The sequence below is a fragment of the Amblyraja radiata genome, chromosome 12 (genome assembly GCF_010909765.2).
Source record: "Amblyraja radiata isolate CabotCenter1 chromosome 12, sAmbRad1.1.pri, whole genome shotgun sequence".
In the NCBI taxonomy this organism is placed as follows: domain Eukaryota; kingdom Metazoa; phylum Chordata; class Chondrichthyes; order Rajiformes; family Rajidae; genus Amblyraja; species Amblyraja radiata.
In genome coordinates this window covers 45154583-45174822 of record NC_045967.1, presented here as the reverse complement: position 1 = coordinate 45174822, position 20240 = coordinate 45154583, and the positions used below count along the sequence as shown (strand labels likewise).

The 20240-nt window shown below is 45.7% G+C and overlaps 1 protein-coding gene across 3 annotated transcripts in view; it reads right to left on the bottom strand.

The window, feature by feature from the left end:
• The window catches only part of slc7a3 (solute carrier family 7 member 3), a 41402-nt gene extending 23063 nt beyond the window's left edge, over positions 1–18339 (bottom strand). For 2 of the 3 annotated variants that reach the window (XM_033030661.1, XM_033030660.1), the window contains exon 1: positions 18208–18339. The gene's annotated coding sequence lies outside the window, so the exon portion shown is untranslated. Of the gene's footprint in view, positions 1–89; positions 250–18207 lie in introns of those variants that run through there. The other variant, XM_033030662.1, reaches the window with a different exon arrangement.
• Between the last annotated feature and the right edge of the window lie 1901 nt (positions 18340–20240).

Genomic DNA, 20240 nt, shown 5'->3' with positions numbered 1-20240 from the left:
CAATAAGCTTGTTGGTGAGCACAACCTGACCAGCTCTTCCTTGCCAAATAAGTAGAGTTCTCCCACCGTGTTCAAGTCCGCATTATTACCTTCACTCCTCTAGCACCGATAATAGTGTGTTCCAGGACTGCACAGTTGTCTTGATGTTCCCAATTAATTGTTAGATTTGATATGACAGCTTATATTTCCAGTAAAAGGAAGCATTGAGTCATTAAACCCACCTCTTTGTGATCGGCAGGAGGCTTCTTTCCAACACCCATGAGAACACTTGACTCATTGAGAAATATTTCAAACTTCCTTAATCCTTAGCTGTATATTACAGTCAGTTAGATCCGATTACATTGAAGCTGCTTTGCCACCATTTTTTTCAACAAGGAAAGCAGTGTTTCAGATTGCATGACAACACAGCATGATAGGAAACTTTATGCCGATTTAACCCTGTTATTGCAGCAAATCATAGTATGCCAGACATTGTTCTATAGGTTCTATTATTGACACTGGTTTAATCCAACAAATCAGGATGGAAGAATGTGTAGGAAAGAACTGCAGATGCTGGTTTAAATTGAAGGTAGACACAAAGCTTCTCCGCGGATTGTCACCTTGTCGTGGTGGAGAAGCTTGTGTGGTCCTGAGATCCTGTGAGCGATGCCGTCTGGAGCTATGCTCCTGGTAGGGTCACCCATGACGGTACAGTCGAGGGGGAGGTCTCTGACAAAGAGCAATCCAACCAAAACCTCAACGGTGGAACAGGCGGAGGACGATGGCTGACCTTAGTGGAGCGTCACAACGGCTGGGAAGGCGGATGAAGGGTGCAGCAGAAAAGGGTCTCCGGTCGTCTTGGACTCCATGCCACTGGATCCTGATCCAGATCTGTCAAGGACTGTGTGGTGGCTGTTTGCGCACGTCTCCCCACGTTAAACTAAGTCACACACAGGCGTCCTCCATGAGAGGAGTCATACTCGTTTCGAGTGACCGCCGATGATGAGACACAAAATGCTGGCATAACTCAGCGGAAGTCAAAGTAACACAGTATGGAAGAATGTTATGTTGTTAATGGATTAAAAGCAGTTATTTATTTTTAATTCTCACGGTGGAGACTCACCACTCATACATCCAGATATGAAAACCTCCCACCTTGGATACCTCCACAAGATAACTATTTTATGGCCTGTGACTGTAGAATCTTCAACAGGCAGGAGTTTGCTTCCGGGTAATTGAGACAAGTTTATGTTTGGATCCCAGAGAGGCAATCAATGAATGTAATTCTATCACAGAGCTTTGGGATTAACAGGAAGAAAAAATCCTGTTGTCACTATGAATCAGCATATGTTTTAAAATAGGGGTTTACCGTATTGAGCAACACTGCACAAATAATGCTTTATTCTAAAATAACACGTTTATGAAGTTGCTCAAGTAATTGTCATTTTAAAAGAGAAAACATTCATGCCCATATACAAACTCAGAACAAACACAATAAGCAAAAAAGCAAATTAGTGCATTAGAAAGTCACCAATTTTTTTTGGGGGAGGGAGAATAAATTTTTCCAAGAAATCAGTTATACAGATCAGTGCAGAGTCTGAGATGAAAGAAGAACAAGTGAAACAGGACAATTTAAATGACAATTGGGCAACTTGGGCATGTGATTTTCCATCTAGTTATTGCAAAAATAAACTTTAAAAGAGGAAGTAGTTTTCCCGCAATTCATGTAGAAATAAGGAACTGCATAAGGGTTTGGGCCCGAAACGTTGCTCCATAGATGCTGCATCACCCGCTGAGTTTCTCCAGCATTTTTGTCTACCTTCGATTTTCCAGCATCTGCAGTTCCTTCTTAAAGAACTGCATGCAGATAGATGCTGGTTCACAAAAAAAGACACAGAATGCTGAATTGAGGTAAGGTAGCACCTCAGGAGCACATGAAGTGTATGATAATGGTTAAAGGCCAACGTGTTATTCTGAGATGCTGTCTGATACAGTGAAACGCTTCAGCAGTCTCTTTTTACTGTAACTCATATTACTTCACTTTTTTGGTGCAGGTTTAAAAACATGAAACAAGAAACATGAATGAGTAAAATTCCCTTTGAATGAACATCACAGGGACTGAAGTCATCATATTTGATTAGGTATTTTCCTAGACAATTACTTCAGCACAAAGTGGAATCTGTCCAAGGTTGGAGAGTTGAGGGAGGATTGTCAAAGGGAACTCGCAGCTGAGCCCGATTCATCCCACACCTTGTACTGACATGTCTGTGCCTTCCAGCAAAACCTCCTCTGGTTTTGACAGACGGCTAAATTATTAAAGCTGCTTTGACTGGGCCGTCAAACAGCTGTTTATAATACCAATTCCTAACATTCCGGGTTGGCTAAAAATAGATGGGAACAGAATCCACACACAAAAGGCAGATATTCAATGCACCTCAAGCCCAAAGTCCAAGTGAGGAAAGGTTCCTTTAGTAGGAAATGTAACCTGCATGAAGGCACTTCATATCATTTTGTCTAGGGCCAGAGAGCAGAGATTGCAATGAATTAGGAGTGGCGTAGAAGCACAGGGAGTAAAGCTGCTGCCTGGGTTCAATCCTGATATCCTGTGCTACCAGCTTACATGTTCTCTAGTTTCCTCTCACTTCTCAAATACGTCGTGGATAGTAGACTGTTGTAGATTGTTTCTGGTGTGGAGGTAGTGCGCAGATGTAGAATCTGAGGGAGCTGATGGGAATGCGGGGAGAAAGAAATGGAATTAGTGCATCAAATTGCTTGATGATCAGTGAACATTTAGTGGCCTTAAGGCTATTTGACGATGACACTCTCCAGTTGTGCCATGCGTGAACTACCATCATACTTTGTTTACTAATAATAGTCTCCCTCCTGGTGACACATCCCCCTGACAAACTACTAACACCCACACAGGAACTAGCTGCCTCGTTTTGTAATTGTGTGATCTCCCCTTCATTAATTCCAAATCAATAATCTGGGCAAGCTATAACCTTCCTTGGTACTGCGAAAATCCTTCATGCACGAGTCATTTTCTCTCCACATGAAAAGAACTTAAGAAAGATTTAGCCAAGAATCGCTGTGCAAGTTAGCAAGAAGGTTGTAAATCAAAGAATACCCCCCCCCCCCCCCCCACACACACACGCACACACACTTTTTAATGCAGTCGTTATTTCTTAAGAGAAATGATTTCAACAAAATGAGCCAAGAGAACAGGACTGAATGCTCCAGCAATGACATGCAGTCTTGGAACTTATAATGTAACAATGACAGCTTTATATCGTTTTTTTTTTTAATGTTGTAAAACATCCCAAGGTTTTCACAGGAGCCAAATCACACAATATCTGACAGTAAGTCACACGAGTTGTGTTTAGGAGTGAGAACGAAAAGCTCAACCAAAAAACAGAAGCCACTGGTTTTTTCAATTCCATGAACACCTCTGCTACAGTAACCAAAGCTTCCAGTTGCAATTTTTTAACAAATGGGCCATTAAAAGATATTGAAACCTTTGCAACCATGCTCTCGTAGATATACACTCCAGCAGGGTAGGCTGCAGGGCAGCATTTAAACATTGCTGCAGTTAATATTGCAATATACACTGCAATACCCAGGCCCAAGTTAATACCCTGCACACATTTCCTACCATTCATCAATTTATCACAAACTCCCTGGCTCGATCTAAACCTATCTGTAATTCTCAAATTATTCCCTGCCTTCACCAAAAGGCCTATTCTGCTGTGCATATCCCTTAAGGGCCTGTCGCACTAGCATGCGACTGCATGCGGCGAGCGCGACCTAACGTGGTCGCTTGAACCGTACGGCCTCGCGGCGCCGGTCCCACTTCGATCGCCGGAGGCCTGTCGGCCCGTCGGCCCGCAGCTGCATTGAGGCCGTACGCAGCGTCTTGACGGCGTACGCCTAGCGCGTGGCGTTGCGCGATGACATCACCGCCCGGCGTGCCGTTGCGTGATGACGTAACCGCCCGACGCCGTGCGACGTCCAAATTCAGTTGGCCCGCCTCCTGCCCAGCTGATTGGTGAGTATGATGTCGTGACCAGCTCCAGACGGCTCCGCTGTTGGAAGTGGGACCGGCCCCGCGAGGCCATACGCCTCAAGCCATCACGTTTGGTCGCACTTGCCGCATGCAGTCGCATGCTGGTGGGACAGGCCCTTAAGAAACTTTAAAGCTGGAACAGCACCTCTTCAAAGCATGCTTTCAAATGGAAACATTTCCACACTACATTTTTAAAGAACAAATAAACACGTTACTAAACTCCTCAATGCCATTATCCATTTAATGGGTTTGCGCACGCTATTCAATCCTCTGAAAAGGTGAACTATTTGAATTAGAAGTTCTGTAGTTCATTAGTCAAGGATCAAATCAAGTACCTGCTTATCTCTACATACTTATTGATGCACAATAATAATAGTTTGGTGCAAGAGTAGAGTTTTAGTTTCTTGCCACAAGGAAGTTAATTTAAGATAAGCTTGTGCAATTCAGGTCATTCACTTATGGGAAATGTTACCAAATATATTTATGTTCTCCCTTCAACACTTCCTCTTCAAGGTTGGATGACAATGAATTACCCGATTTATGATAAAAGAACTTTTGATCCTAGTACATATTCTCAAAATATTAGATGAAAATTACTTTTTTTTTTAAAATGGAGATGGTATTTGTAATTAGAGTCATAGAGCAAGGAAACTTAGAGTCAACAGCAAGGAAACAGGCCCTTCGGCCCGACTCGTTCATGCTGGCCAAGTTGCCTTACTGAGCTAGTCACCACTTGCCTGGCCAATACATATCCTTCCAAATTCCTTCCTATCCACATCCCTGTCCAAGTGACTTATAAATGCCGTAATTATACCCACTTTGATCACTTCCTCCGTTTGCTATTTACACACTACCCGTTGTGGGAAAAGGTTACTCCTCAGGTTCCTTTAAAATCTTTTCCTTCTCACCTGAAACGCATGCCCTCTAATTTCAGACTCCCCTAATCCGGGGAAAGGACTGGCTTTTCATCTTATCTATGCCCCTCATTTGGCTTAGTTTAGAGATGCAGCGCGGAATCAGGCCCTTTGACCTACCGAGTGCAAGACGACCAACGATCCCCACACATTAATACTATTCTACACACACAAGGGACAATTCACTATTTACAATGGCACTGGTACAATTCATTAACCAATTAACCTAGTAACCAATTAACCTACAAACCTGTACGTCTTTGGAATGCTGGAGGAAACCGGAGCACCCAGAGAAATCTCATGCTGGTCACGGGGAGAACATACAAGCTACGTACATACAGCTCCTGTTGTTAGGATCAGACTCGGGACTCTGGCGCTGTAAGCAATCAAAACATGTGGGGGACACAATTTCTTGGCGGCTGCGCGCGCGCGCATGCACACACATGCGAGGCATCAGCCGTGGGCCCTGTGGACGGTAACATCGGGAGCTGACCTGGTTGGTGACCGACTCCGAACTCCAGCAACAGCAGCTTCGTCCGCCCTGAATCGTGGGGCTTGAATCGGCCCGTACACGGGGTCTTTTATCGGCCAGCCTCAACATTGGGAGCCTCGATCGCCTCGATGCAGCAGTTTGATTTTAAGCCGCACCAGGCGCTGAAAGGCCCAGCGAACGGGCCGATTCAGCCCTTAGAGAGCGGCTGATAAAGTCTGGATTACAAAACATGGGGGGGGGGGGGGGAATCGTCCCCCACCTCTCAAAGCATTGGGGGGGGGGGAGGGACGTGTCCCCCCCCGAGGATTTCCGCCCCTGGCTGTAAGCAGCAACTCTACCGCTGCCCCACCATGCTGCCCCTCATGATTTTGTAAACCTGTAAAAGGTCACCCCTGAGCTCCTATGCTCCAGGGAAAATAATCCAGCCTCTATTTACAATTCAAATCATCCTTGTAAATCTTTTTTGCATCTTTACCAATTGAATTACATAAGTAGGGTAATGTATCATGTAACTACCCTGTTATTACTGTACACAACACTGCACCAAGCATTACCCAGCTAATGTGACCAGTAAAAATTGTAAATTTGGTGTGTCCCTGGTGTATAGGATAGTGCTAGTGTATGGGGTCGGTCGATGGGACGAATGGTCCTGTTTCTGCGTTGTATCTCTAAACTAAACTAAGGCATGGATTACTTTGGGGTTTGGGTCAGGTAGCCAGACAAACTCTGAGCATAAGTCCATTTCTGATTCTTGGCATGCCACAAATGGACTGTTCTGTTGTCAGAAGGATAGAGCTTAATCTTTCTACTCATTCTTTGAAATGAAATTTGTTTATCATAAGCCAACAGGGTTGTGGATATATATAATTTAATTTGTAATGTTTACTCAGTTTCAATAATCTTTTATCGGAGTTTTGGGTTGTGCTGTTGGATAAAAGCCTAGACTAGTTCCACTCTGCCCAGCAGGGGGCGAGAGGAACATGCAGGGTGCTGGTGTCTCCCACATCGTGAAGTGATGTCCGGTGGCTGTGCTTATAAACTGTCTATCTTCACAAAAATCTTCCTTTGTATGAGCCATGACCAACATTTTTTTCTGTTGATGTCCATTAACTTCAAATTTACCGGGCCATATCAATACTAATCATGACATCCTCATTTGCGATGTAAATAAAAAGCCCGGTTGCTTGGTAACCACCATTTAGTTTGCTTCCCCACTCATAGCTGATGACAGAATGGATTGCACCCAGAATACATGATATCACAGTACTGGACATTAAACTGAATGATTTGTTTCCCATGGTCTTCAAATGGGCCATTTGACGGCCGTGGGCTGCAACAGTATTTTGAGAATGGAATCCCTTATAATTGTCATATATGCCTAGGTTGATAGTACTCACACAAGGGCAATATGAAATCAAAGGCACCCACATCTTAGCAACATTGCATCTTTGCTCTGCGAGCTGTTCTCTGGCAAGGCCGAATGGAATGTAGCTTGCAGTCCTTGAACAAGTCGCTTTGGTGACCTTCCTCAGTCAACAGTGGTCAGCAAAGTGACCTCCCTCATTCAACAATGGTCAACAAAGTTGTTGCAATCACCTCTAGCTCCAATGTGAGGTGACCAAACCGGACAAACAGTTCATTACCCTATGATTAACAATGGTATGCAAATACACAGTTCTCAGCTGCAGACGGGCCTGAAACCTGTGGCTGATTTCAGTGAAGATTTCTTTATTGAGGTACAGATGGTTCAGGTTGGGAAATGCTGTCGGCACACCCTTCTGAGACCTAGCCAAAAGCTTCCTCTTCCGCCGTTCCCTCTTCCACCTTTGTCCTATTCCTGTTCAATCTGACAGCCACGGTGCATTCCAAGCATCGACATAACTAAAAATAACTCGCTTGTGCAGAGGTTCGGATATCAGGAGGATGGTTTTATCAATAGTCACACCATTCCCCGCAGTCTTGAAACATCACACGTTCCCCTCAGCAATACGAGTCGCATTTTGTATGTTTGTGGCTACTGGGTAAGACTGGTACATTATGTGGTAAAGGACTTTTAAAAATTCCTAAAAATGCAACAAAATCAATGAACTTTGCTGTCGTTTACATTCCCTGTAACTTTAACATTCTGAGTCATTTCTTGCCAAAAATAGATATGCAAGGCTGTCAGAGAACTCGGTGCTGAAAATAGTAATCCAGCACCCCTTCAGTAACTAACCCATATACAAGTCTTAACTGAACACACTGACCAATTTACTCTGAAATCACATTGATACTTTCAAGATGTTTCAGACTATCCTAATGTGAATATTTTCCAGAGCGAGACACTGAGTAATCCAGATTGACACCAAAAGCAACAATTTGTAGGAGTAACAAAAATCAGTAGGAGTAGAAACTTTGACAAAATATGTTATATTCAACAGACCACTTCAACACACAGGCAGTCCCTTGTTAAACCAAGAGCATCTGTGACCTTTTTAAGTAGGTGGGGTTTTCGATGCTTCTTATTTATTCATTTTCAGGATCCGGACTTCAGTGGTAAGCCTGCATTTATTGACTATCCTTCATTCCCCTTGAACTAAGTAATTACCTAGGGCATTTACGAATCAAACCAGAGACACAAGGATCTGCAGGTACTGTGGAACCTTCCATAATGGTGGCTGAGGAGTCATAAACTATCCAAGGCCAGCAAAGATAGCAACGTTCCTCCCTGGAAGAATATTGATGATTTAGAGAAGTTTTTAATAGAATAGAATGCCATTTTATTGTCACTATACACATGTACAATGAGATTAAAAGCAGCTCCTACTCAGTGCAGACATGTAATTAGTGCAAAAAAACAAAAAACAAAACAAAAGGGGGGGGGGGGAGGGGGATAAGGTGCACAGTTCTGCGGCGCTATATACATATCTATAAAAAGACAATGGATGAATAGAGTGAATAAATAGGATTCCTATATACAGTATGGGTTATTGCACATATTAAAAAAAAAAAATTACAGTTACAGTACAAATTACAGTAGGTGGATAGATGGAAGTCCGGGGGTTAGGCTATGAAGTCAGTACATGTGTGAGTTCAGGGAGGTTATGGCTTTTGGAAAGCAACTGTTCTTGAGTCTGTTTGTCCTTGTTCTGATGCACCTATAGCGCCTCCCTGAGGGCAGCAGGTCGAACAGGCCAAATGCAGGATGGGAGCTGTCCTTGATGATGTTCTTCGCCCTGCTGAGGCAGCGGGAGGTGTAAATGTCCATCAGGGAGGGGAGAGGGCAGCCAATGATCTTCTGTGCTGCCCTAACTACCCTCTGAAGCCTCTCCCTGTCTGCCATGGTGCAGCTGCCGTGCCATGCTGTAATGCAGTATGTCAGCAGGCTCTCAATGGACGAGCGGTAGAAGGTCAGCAGCAGGTTGGAGTCCAGGTTGTGCTTCCTGAGGACCCTCAGGAAGTGCAGCCGCTGCTGAGCCTTCTTGATGACCGCTGTGATGTTGACTGTCCAGGAGATGTCAGCGGAGATGAGGACGCCGAGAAATGCAGAAGGTGTAGACCCTCTCCACACACTCGCCGTTGATGTATAGGGGGGCTAAGTCGGTGCTGTGCCTCCTGAAGTCGACAATGAGCTCTTTTGTTTTCTTGGTGTTCAGAGCCAGGTTGTTTTCTGAGCACCAGGCTGTCAACTTCAGGACTTCCTCTCTGTAGGCTGCCTCGTCTCCCCTTGAGATGAGTCCGACTACTGTAGTGTCGTCAGCAAACTTGACGATGCGGTTGTTGTTGTGGGCCGGACTACAGTCGTGGGTGTAGAGACAGTATAGGAGGGGGCTTAGCACACAGCCTGTGGGGAGCCGGTACTCAACATGCGAGTGGAGGAGAGGTGGGGGCCGAGTCTCACAGTCTGGGGCCGGTTGGTGAGGAAGTCCTTTATCCAGGCACATGTGAGAGTGGGGAGGCCGAGAGTGACCAGTTTGTCGATGAGAATGTCCGGAATGATAGTATTGAAAGCTGAGCTGTAATCCACAAAGAGCATCCGGATGTAGCTCTGCCCCAGCTCCAGGTGGCTCAGCACAGAGTGGAGAGCTACGGTGATGGCGTCTTCTGTGGATCTGTTTGGGCGATAGGCGAATTGGTGGGGGTCGAAGTCTGGAGGGAGATAGTCCTTGATGTGCTGGAGGACCAATCTCTCGAAGCACTTCGTGATTACCGGAGTGAGGGCCACGGGACGGTAATCATTTAGGCTGGTGATGGGAGACTTCTTCGGCACTGGGACGATTGTGGCTGATTTTAGGCAGGACGGGATAACTGCCTGGTCCAGGGAGAGGTTGAAGATGACGGTGAAGATGACGGTGAGCTGGTGGGCACACGCTTTGAGCACCTTACCAGGTACTCCATCTGGGCCGGCAGCCTTCTTGGGGTTCACTGCCAGGAGCACCCGTCTGACATCGTGCTCCCTTACAGTGAGTGGAGTAGTACAGGAGCCAGGTGAGGGTGGGAGCAGGGCTGTAGCAGGTAAGTGCTGCTGTTGTGGTGTTTCAAAGCGGGAAAAGAAGCAATTTAGCTTCTCTGCCAGCGGCGCACTCAGGTCTTCTGTCGTTGTGGCACAGCCTCTGTAGTTTGTGATGTCTTGTATGCCCCGCCATACCTCCCATGTATTATTGCTGGACAGGTGGGACTCTATGCTCCTCTTATGGTCCGCCTTGGCTTTTTTAATTCCACTTTCCAGATGGGCTCGAGCAGCCCTGTACAGAGCTCTGTCACCTGACCTGAAGGCAGCATCGCGGGCTCTGAGGAGTGTGCGGACCTGGCTGGACATCCAGGGTTTCTGGTTTGGGAAAACCCGAATGTTTTTGTCCACAGTCACGTTTCCGATGCAGAACTTGATATAGTCCAGTACCGTTCCTGTGAATGTTTCCAGATCCTGGTGTTCGAATATGTTCCAGTTTGTCTGTATGAAGCAGTCCTGTAGTTTGGAGAGTGCATTTTCCGGCCAGGTTGTAACAGACTTTATGGTGGGCCTGGCACTGCGTCTGAGGGGGGCGTAGGCTGGGGAGAGCAGGAGGGAGAGATGATCTGACTGGCCGAGTTGGGGGAGGGGAATGGCTCTATACGCGTGCTTGATATTGGTGTAGACATGATCCAGCGTGTTCTCCCCTCTAGTAGAACACTTGACATGTTGATAAAATTTCGGCAGTACAGTCTTCAAGTTGGCCTTATTAAAGTCCCCTGCAATTATGTGAACACCTTCGGGGTGGGCCCGCTACTGTTCGTTAATGGTGTTCAGCAGGAGAGAGAGCGCCGTGTTTACATTGGCGTCGGGTGGAATATACCCAGCCGTGACAATCACTACTGTTAGTTCTCTCGGTAGAAAAAAAGGCCGGCATCTTACAGACATGTACTCGACGTCAGGGGAACAATGTTTGTCTATGATTGTCCCGTTGTTGCACCAGTTCTCATGCACGTAGATACAGAGGCCCCCTCCCCTGCTCTTACCGGAGTCCATAGTCCTGTCCCCGCGGAGCAGAAAGCGTTCTGTTAGCTGCATGCTAGCATCAGGTATCCCCGGGTGAAGCCAGGTTTCGGTGATAATCAAAACACAGCAGTCACGAACATATCGATTTCCAGCGAGTTGTAATTCCAGGTCATCCATTTTATGAACCAGCGATCTGGCATTGGAGAGATACAGGCTCAGTAGAGGTGGCTTATGTGGTTGTTTCCTTAGCCTTAGCAAAACACCGGACCTGCGGCCTCGCTTCTGCTTCCTCTCCCTCCTCCGTCTGCGCCACCTCCTAGACCCGACAACAATCCACGGGGAGCCCGATGGTCTCGCTATGTCGTCTGGGGTGTTATGCATGTGATGAAAGGCACTCGAAACAGATGTCTAATCAACAATCTTGTAGATTTTTACAAAGATCTGTAGCGTTGGTGCAATCATTACATGTCTAATTTTTTTAATTGTTAAATCTTATAACAGCCGCGGATGGATTTGAACTCACATTCTGAATTGTTATTTCAGATTTCTGGATTATTAGTTTAGTAGTTTAACTGCTGCATGGCCACCATAACCCAGTATAAGTACAAACAGTCCAGAGATATTTCAACATGAAGCCATCCTACTTCCCTCCGGCAGACGTTACAAGGCCTTCTACGCCCGCACCTCCACACTCAGGAACAGCTTCATTCCCAGAGCTATAGTGGCTCTGAACCGGCCCTGCTGAGTGCCCCCCATCCCCACGGACTGTCTCCCTCGGATGGTCACGTCGCACAGACACATCTGCACTTTAGTCTGTTTTAACTGTTTTGACTGTTTACTGTTGTAATGTTCTTTTTACAAACCATGTTCTCGGGATATCTAAATCTAAATGTTATTAGTTATTTAAGTTATGACATCGGATGGAAGCTGCATACCAAATCTCGTTGCGCTTATGTGCAATGACAATAAAATATATTATTATTATTATTATATTATTATTATTATCCTCCATATCAGCCTCAATTCTCAGTCTTAAGTAATTTAATCGGTGAATACTGCATCAAAACCTGGTTTCAGCCAAACTAACATGCTTCATTCTTTGAGCCAAAAGTGACTGCAAAGAGGATGCAAATTCATTTTAACATAATGCATGGCTGTTGTCAAATTAAAGCTATGGTTTTGACAAGATACGTGATGACAGACCTCAGATATTATGCTTTTGTAATTTAAGTTGTCAGGATAATTTGATCTAAAATATAATCAATGCCTACCATGCTGATTAAACTGGATAGTTACATAGGAAACAGTATGACTAATGTTTAAATCCGGTGAGAGATAGTATTGAACTTAATTTTAATTTCAATTTTGTTATCCATTTTCAGTCCGTGACTCTGAATAGATTTTTTCCATCTAAGTGACTACTTAATTCTAAAGAGTATTTAGAAGTTTATAACCCCCAGCAGCTCTCTGCCACAAAATGTAATTAGCAAGTAGCAACTAATATCTTATTCAGAAGCAAAAACATGTGGACTGTGTGATCAGCAGCGACTGAGTGCTCCCGTAAGGAAGGGCAAATTGCCTGAGGTACCAGAGGTGACACATCCATGATTCAGTATGAGTCAGTGCTTTCAGCAAAGGAAAACAATCCTAATGCTGGAATTATTGTAAAACCTACCAGACTGTTGATTAAAAAAACACTCTAATTCCAGGCACAAACAGCATCTGTGAAGGCAGAAGGCAAGTCTAAGTTTCGGGTCGAGTCCATGCATTGTGACTGAGAGGCAACAGGAAAGATTGCCAGAACATATCTACGTAAAGGAGGGTGGGATAGAGACTGGTGGGTAATAGGTGGAACCAGATGGGGAGTGAGTGATGGGCAAATGGAACCAGGTGAGAGACAAGATAAACAGAGATGATGGGGCAATGTACCAAAAGCCTTCTTGACCACCCTATCTACTCTCATCCTGCTAAACACTAATTTCAGTCACTCTCTCAGTATTGGTACTGCTTTATTAATGTCATGTGCAACTTGGCAATCATACCTCATCACAGGTATCAATCTGCTACAACTACACTATGCTAACCCCCAAGGCAAATTCTTCCTTGGGTGTGGTGACCAAAACCAAGCACAATAGTCCAGGTCTGGCCAAAACTTTACATAATGTTCAAGAAGGAACTGCAGATGCTGGAAAATTGAAGGTAGACAAAAATGCTGGAGAAACTCAGCGGGTGCGGCAGCATCTATGGAGCGAAGGAAATAGGCAACGTTTCAGGCCGAAACCCTTCTTCAGACTGAGTTTCTCCAGCATTTTTGTCTACCTAAAGCTTAACATAATACTACCACTGCCACTGAGCCTGACATTCGCCTCTCAACCAGCCCCGAGGATGGATATTAAACCCCAGCCAAGCCTCCCCCATCCCCACCGGTCTTCTCCACTGCCTCCTGCCGGGCATCAGCCAGCCAGCGGCCGGGAGCCTAGGCCTCGAGTGTGAGGCGGTGCCAGGGAGAGCCGGGCCGCGAGCAGCGGGGATGAGGAGGAGGAAGAAGAGGAGGCCTCGGGCACCTGGTGCTGCAACATTTTTGGAGTGCTGACATAATTCACTATTTGCTGGACCAGGAATTTTTCATTAATAAGAATTGAAGCTGGAAACAAAACGTTAGGGGACCAAAAAAAGAATCCCGCAGCTGAGGAAGTCGACGACATAAAAAGGTCGCTCGACTTTCTGACGGAGGAGGTTTCTGCTATCAGATTAGAGCAGAAACGCATTTTGGATTTAGAGGAAGAGGTCAAAGCCCCGAGGCTACAAAACGCCGAGAAGGAAAAAAGGATCATCTTTCTGGAGAAACGGGTGGCTAATTTGGAGCGGTATACACGGACGAACGACATCATAGTCACCGGGCTGAAGACTAAACCCCAGTCATACGCCCGGGCGGTGACGACGAGGGTCAGTGGAGAACTCAGTGAGTTGGAATCAAACTCTGTGGAGCAACAGGTGGCTGCCTGCCTCCCGTCTAAGGGAAATGAAGTGGGCAATAACCACATCGAGGCATGTCACCCAAAAATCACTAGATCTAGCAGAATTACATCTCACAGTGCCATGCTAATAAATAATATATTCACAAATGTTATGGAAGATAATAAAGTGAGCGGGTTATTAATAAATGACATCAGTGACCATTTGCCAGTTTTTGTAATCTATATGACAGTAACCATAAGAAGGATAAGAATGTCGATAACCTGAAATACAAACAGGTGAGGACGGAAGAATCTATGGATGCATTTAAAAATAAATTACTATCACAAGATTGGAGAATAATATGAGGAAGATATTAACAAAGCATATGAAACATTCATGGATGATCAGCCATGATCATATTGAATGGCGGTGCAGGCTCAAAGGGCCGAATGGGCTACTCCTGCACCTATTTTCAATGTTTCTATTCTTAAAAATATTCACATTGTATGACAAAAACTGTCCAATGAAACAGTACAATAGAAAACAAAAATATATAGATATTCCATGGGTTACAAAGGGATTGCAAAGTGTCTGCAAAAAGAAAAATACTTTATATAGAGAATTCATAAAGTATATAGAACTAAAAAGGCGGACATGAAATATAAAACATATAAAAATAAGTTAACTAATATGATATGTAAGAAAGAATACTATAATGAAATATTAGATAAAAGTAAAAAGATTATAGGTATATGGAGTGTGTTAAACAGTATTATTAGAAATGGATCTAGAAACTCGTTACCCTCAGTATTTACAAAAGCACCCTACATCTCATCACACACTCATCTCCCCGCTACCTTCAGGTAGAAGGTACAGGAGCCTGAAGACTGCGACGTCCAGGTTCAGAAATAGCTACTTCCCCACAGCCATCAGGCTATTAAACTCAACTGAAACAAATCTCTGAACACTAATAGACCATTATTTGTTTATTTGCACTATATCTGCTTATTTATTGATGTGTGTATATGTTTATATAATGGTGTATGGACACACTGATATGATATGTTCTGTATTCGTGCCTACTACATTCCCTTGTGCTGATTCAAAGCAAGAATTTCATTGTCCTATCTGGGACATATGACAATAAACTCTCTTCACTTGATTTGACTTATGCATATTGCAAAAAAAGGGCCGTAAGAATAGTTAGAATGTAGGATTTTGTGGACACGCCAACTCTCTGTTTTTAAAGTCAAATGCCTTGAAGTTTATGGATCTAGTAGAATTTAATACAGCACAAATAATGTATAAAGCAAGAAATAATTTACCACTAGGTAATATACAAAACATGTTCTTTAACAGGGAGGGTGGTTATAATTTGAGCGGAAAGTTTAATTTATAGAAACTTTGTGTGGCCAGCTCGATTGTAATCATGTTAGTATTTTCACTGACTGGATAGCATGCAGCAAAAAAGCTTTTCACTGTACATATGACGATAATAAACTAAAATAAATTAAACATAATTTCAGAAAGATATCCTGAAAATCTGCACCAAGATATAACTTACGCAAGTAATTTTTGTCCAAAACTGGAGTTGGATTTGGTACTGAAAATATCCTGAATATTTTCTAACCTGGCAGGTCTAGTGTATCAGCAACATAGTTCTCACATGACAAACTGATCAAATATTTACACTAAACAGATTACCATTTCCACTTCCACATGTGGCACTGGTATCAAGAATATAATTAATTTAAGATATAAATATCACAAACATGTTTGCAACAGAAAACTAAATCAAAAACTGGTATCTATATTACTAAAACTCTGTTCTTGACCGGTTTTGGCTTTCTGTGCTGCGGTTTCTGAGAGTACGCCGCCACCTACGGCCATCATTTTTGGCCACCTCGCTCAGAGCCCCCCTCCGCCGCATGTGTGCCGAGGATTTTTCCCGTCGATGAAAATTGACAGAGATATTAATGTTTTTACAACATTCCCCATTCTCTCTGCTGCCCCTGCTGGAGGGAAGGGGGATGGACTATAAAACCAGGAAGTGGTGTGCTTCAATCAGTCTCTGCAAGTGGTGTGCCTCAATCAGAGCTTTGAATGACACTGACAAATGTCTACAGCACTGTGAGTACGCTTAATTTGGTTTGAAAATGAAAATATGGTTAGAGGTAAAAAAAAAGCACTGCCTGCAAATGGTTGTTTGGGTTTGGGTTGAAGTAAAAAAGCACTCTCTCTCCCCCCCCCCCCCCTCCCTCTCCTCTCCCCCCCTCTCCCTCTCCTCTCCCCCCCCTCCCTCTCCTCTCCCCCCCTCCCTCTCCTCTCCCCCCCTCCCTCTCCTCTCCCCCCCTCCCTCTCCTCTCCCCCCCCTCCCTCTCCTCTCCCCCCTCCCTCTCCTCCCTCCCTCTCCTCTCCCCCCCTCCCCTCCTCCTCCATCCCCTCTCCTCCCCCCTCCATTCCTCTCCTAAACCCCCCTCCCCTCCACACCCCCTCCCTGCTCCCCACCTCTCCCCGCCCCTCTCTCAGCACTCCCTCGCTCTCCCCCTCCTCCTCTCCATTAGCGTGAGTGCGGGAGGGGTAGTTAGTGTGTGATGCCGCATGCCGCCTCCCCCCCCCCCACAACCGCACGTTGGGGGAACAGACCCAACGGGTCTGCACTTGGTCTAGTATTGACTATAAACCCTGGTTCGGCCGAAAGGCTGTGTATATAACTAAAAATCGAGTAAGTGATGTCACTGTAGCTTGTTGCGCTTGGTTTGTATACATGGTGACGCGAGAGCTTCAAACTTTAATTTCCACGCTTGGAAATTGACGCGCAGAGCCGCTAGTTTGACTTCGTCAAAGTAGGGTCTCGACCCGAAACGTCACCCATTCTTTCTCTCCAGAGATGCTGCCTGTCTCGCTGAGTTACTCCAGCTTTTTGTGTCTATCGCGAGTTTGACTTGTTCTTCTTTCAGAAGCATACCGCAATTCCAGTGTATGACCAACACTGGCTAACTGGGTGAGGCATTCTTGGCTTTTATTCCACTGTTATCCATTTAAGTACATTTTCTGTACAAATTGCCGTGTACGTCAGGAAATCCGGGGGGGGTAACATTGCTTGCATGGCCGAGAACCCAGGGGCCCTCCCTTGTCTTTCCCTCCCCCTCATCTCACAGCACTGCACATATCTTTCTCTCTCCGCTCAGCACCCTGCATGAGACACTCCAAATTGTGCAGACAACGTTTATATCAGTGTTGGCTGCGAGAAGCATTGATCACTAATTGTCCAGTCCATTCAAACACTCCTCTTTGCTCGTCCTCCTGGCCCACGAGGTGGCGGCGGCTTGTTTGAACTGTTGCATCAGTCAGAGACACCTTGGAGATGGAAAGCTCAAAACAAACCTGACGGAAACCGCGACCCGCGTCGATGTCTCTGCGTGTGTGGGTGTGAGGGAGGGGGGCGTTTTGTATTGTAAAGCGGCTGATAATCCTGGTTGTGGGTGTTGTTTGGCCTGGACTCAAACAGCGACGAGGGGAAACGGTGGGGGAAACCCACAACTTTGAACAAACCGGCTGGCTGATGCAACGGCTGATGCAACAAACTGCGTCTACACATCCCTCCATCACTTGCCCCCTTCTCCAGGCCCAAGTTAATGCCTCATCCCCTTCACACAAAGGGGCAAATAAACCTGGTGTCTTATATTTTTATCCCCCCTCTCCCTCTCCCCTCCCCTCAGCGGTCTAATCAACGACACGGTAGGACTTTATTCATCCCGTGAGGTAAACTGTTCTGCCAACACACACACACACACAAGGGCGGGGTACACACGGAAACTTGAAATTAAAATTAAATTAAAAGTGGGGGGAAAAAGAGCGCCGAGTGTGAGGAGACAACTCGATCTCCCGGCACCGACTATTGACCAAAAACACGTCTTTAGTCTAAACTTCCCCCCTCCCTCCCTCCCGGCCGGCTGTTTGAATGCAAGATGTTTTATTTACAACGTAACCATCAGGATCATACCCCGAACCAGTAAAAGAAGCGAAGTGTTGAATGAATCGCCCAGTGTCATTTAGGCGGCAAACGCACAACAACTCCCTTAAACTGCACTAAACGTCTGATCCGGGACCATTCACGTGTTTCCCAAAGCCGGATTAATCCGTAGTATTATAATTGGCATCCAATGTATTTACTATCATTTATCAACCCCATTCATTCGCGCTTTTTTTTCCCCCCGCGTCCCAAAACAGCGATTATTTATTCAACCTCCCCTTCCCCCTGAAATCTAATTTCATCGTCACAAATTTCAGGATAAAACGGTGTCACCCCGTCGCTACGATTTCTGAGGCGACGTGAACTCACTGTTTAGCTTTGCTGGGATGAAGTAGCCAGGGAGTGCAGTCCGCTCCGCCCCGCTCGCTCCGCCTGTGTGAATGAAGTGAAGCCGAGCGGCTGCTGCTCACTGTCACCACCAACACCACCACACGTCACAGGTCTGTGTTGCTGGAAGTGTAGGTCGTGGTCTCTCTGTCTGTGTGTGTGTGGGTGTGTGTGTTTTTGTATGTGTATGTGTGTCTGTGTGTGTGAGTGTATGTGTGGCTGTGTCTGTGTGTGTGGATTTGTAGACTAATCATCTCTCCATCTTCGTATGCTGCATGAGTAACCTAGATGGTGTAGTGCCAGTAATATGTTTGTGGCTGCAGGAGTCCTAAGACATCACATGTGTAAATTCATTTGCAGGATAAATGACTCTAAAAATGTGCTTATTGTGGCCTTGTCAAACATAAGGGTTAGCACTACACGCTACGAATCCCAGCTGTGGAGACACTGGTATCGTTGTCTCGTTGTAGGACATTGATCATTCTTTTAACCTGGATTTTTAACTTATGTATTGTGTTTTTTTTTAAATATATAAATTATGATGTTTTTATAAGTGATATACTAAGATTTTATATGTATTTTATGATATTTAATATGCAATGCATTTTTTAATGTAATGTTGCCCCTTGTCTGGACCTTGAGTCCATAATAAAGTTTATTATTATTATTATTATTATTATTAATCTCCTCCTCTGTCAAGGGATATGGGGAGAAGGCAGGCACGGGTTATTAATAGGGGACGATCAGCCATGATCACAATGAATGGCGGTGCTGACTCGAAGGGCCGAATGGCCTCCTCCTGCACCTATTTTCTATGTTCGTATGTATGTATACTATACTATATATACACTACATATATACTATATATACACTACATATATACAGTACACTATATATATCTATCTTATATATATTACTAAATCTCTGTTCTTGACCGCTTTTGGCCTTCTGTGCTGCGATTTCCGAGAGAACGCCACCACCTACGGCCGTCATTTTTGGCCACCTTGCTCAGAGCCCCCCTCCGCCGCATGTGTGCCGAGGATTTTTCCCGTCGATGAAAAATGACAGAGATATTAATGTTTTTACACAATTCCACATTCTCTCTGCTGCCCATGCTGGAGGGAGGGGGAGGGACTATAAAACCAGGAAGTGGTGTGCCTCAATCAGTCTCTGCAAGTGGTGTTCCTCAATCACTCTGCAACATGGAGGGCACTCTGAGCTCTGAATGACACTGTACAAATTTCTTCACACCTGTGAGTAAGTACCCTTAATGTGGTTTGAAAATAAAATATGGTTAGTTTGAAATAAAAAAGCACTGCCTGCAAATGGTTGTTTGGGGGGTTTGGGTTCCTCTCTCTCCCCACCTCTCTTTCTCCCTATCCCTCTCTCTTTCTCTCTCATCCCCCCCCCCCTCTCCTCTTCCCCCCCTCTCCTCTTCCGACCCCCCTCCTCTCTCCTCTCCTCCCCCCCCATCTCCTCTCTCCCCCCCTCTCCTCTCCCTCTCCTCTCCCTCTCCCCCTCTCCTCTTCCCCCCTCTCCTCTTCCCCCCTCTCCTCTTCCCCCCCTCTCCTCTCCCCCCTCTCCTCTCCCCCTCTCCTCTCCCCTCTTTTTCTCCCCCTCCTCCCCTCCATCCCCTCCCCCACCGTCCCTCCCTTAAACCCCCCTCCCCTCCACACACCCCTACCCCCTTCCCTCCACCCTCCCTCCCTGCTCCCCACCTCTCCCCCCTCTCAGCACACCCTCTCTCCTCCCCCTCTCTCCTCCCCCCTCTCTCCTCCCCCCTCTCTCCTCCCCGCTCTCTCCTCCCCCTCTCTCCTCTCTCTCTCCCCCTGTCTCTCTCTCCCTCCCCTAAACCCCCTCCCCTCCACACCCCCTAACCTCTTCTCTCCACCCTCCCTCCTCCCTCCCTGCTCCCCGCCCTCTCTCTCCCCCTAACTTTCACCCTCTCTCTCTCTCTCCTCCCCCACCTTTCCCCCCTCACCCACCCTTCCCTCCTCACCCACCCTTCCTCTTCT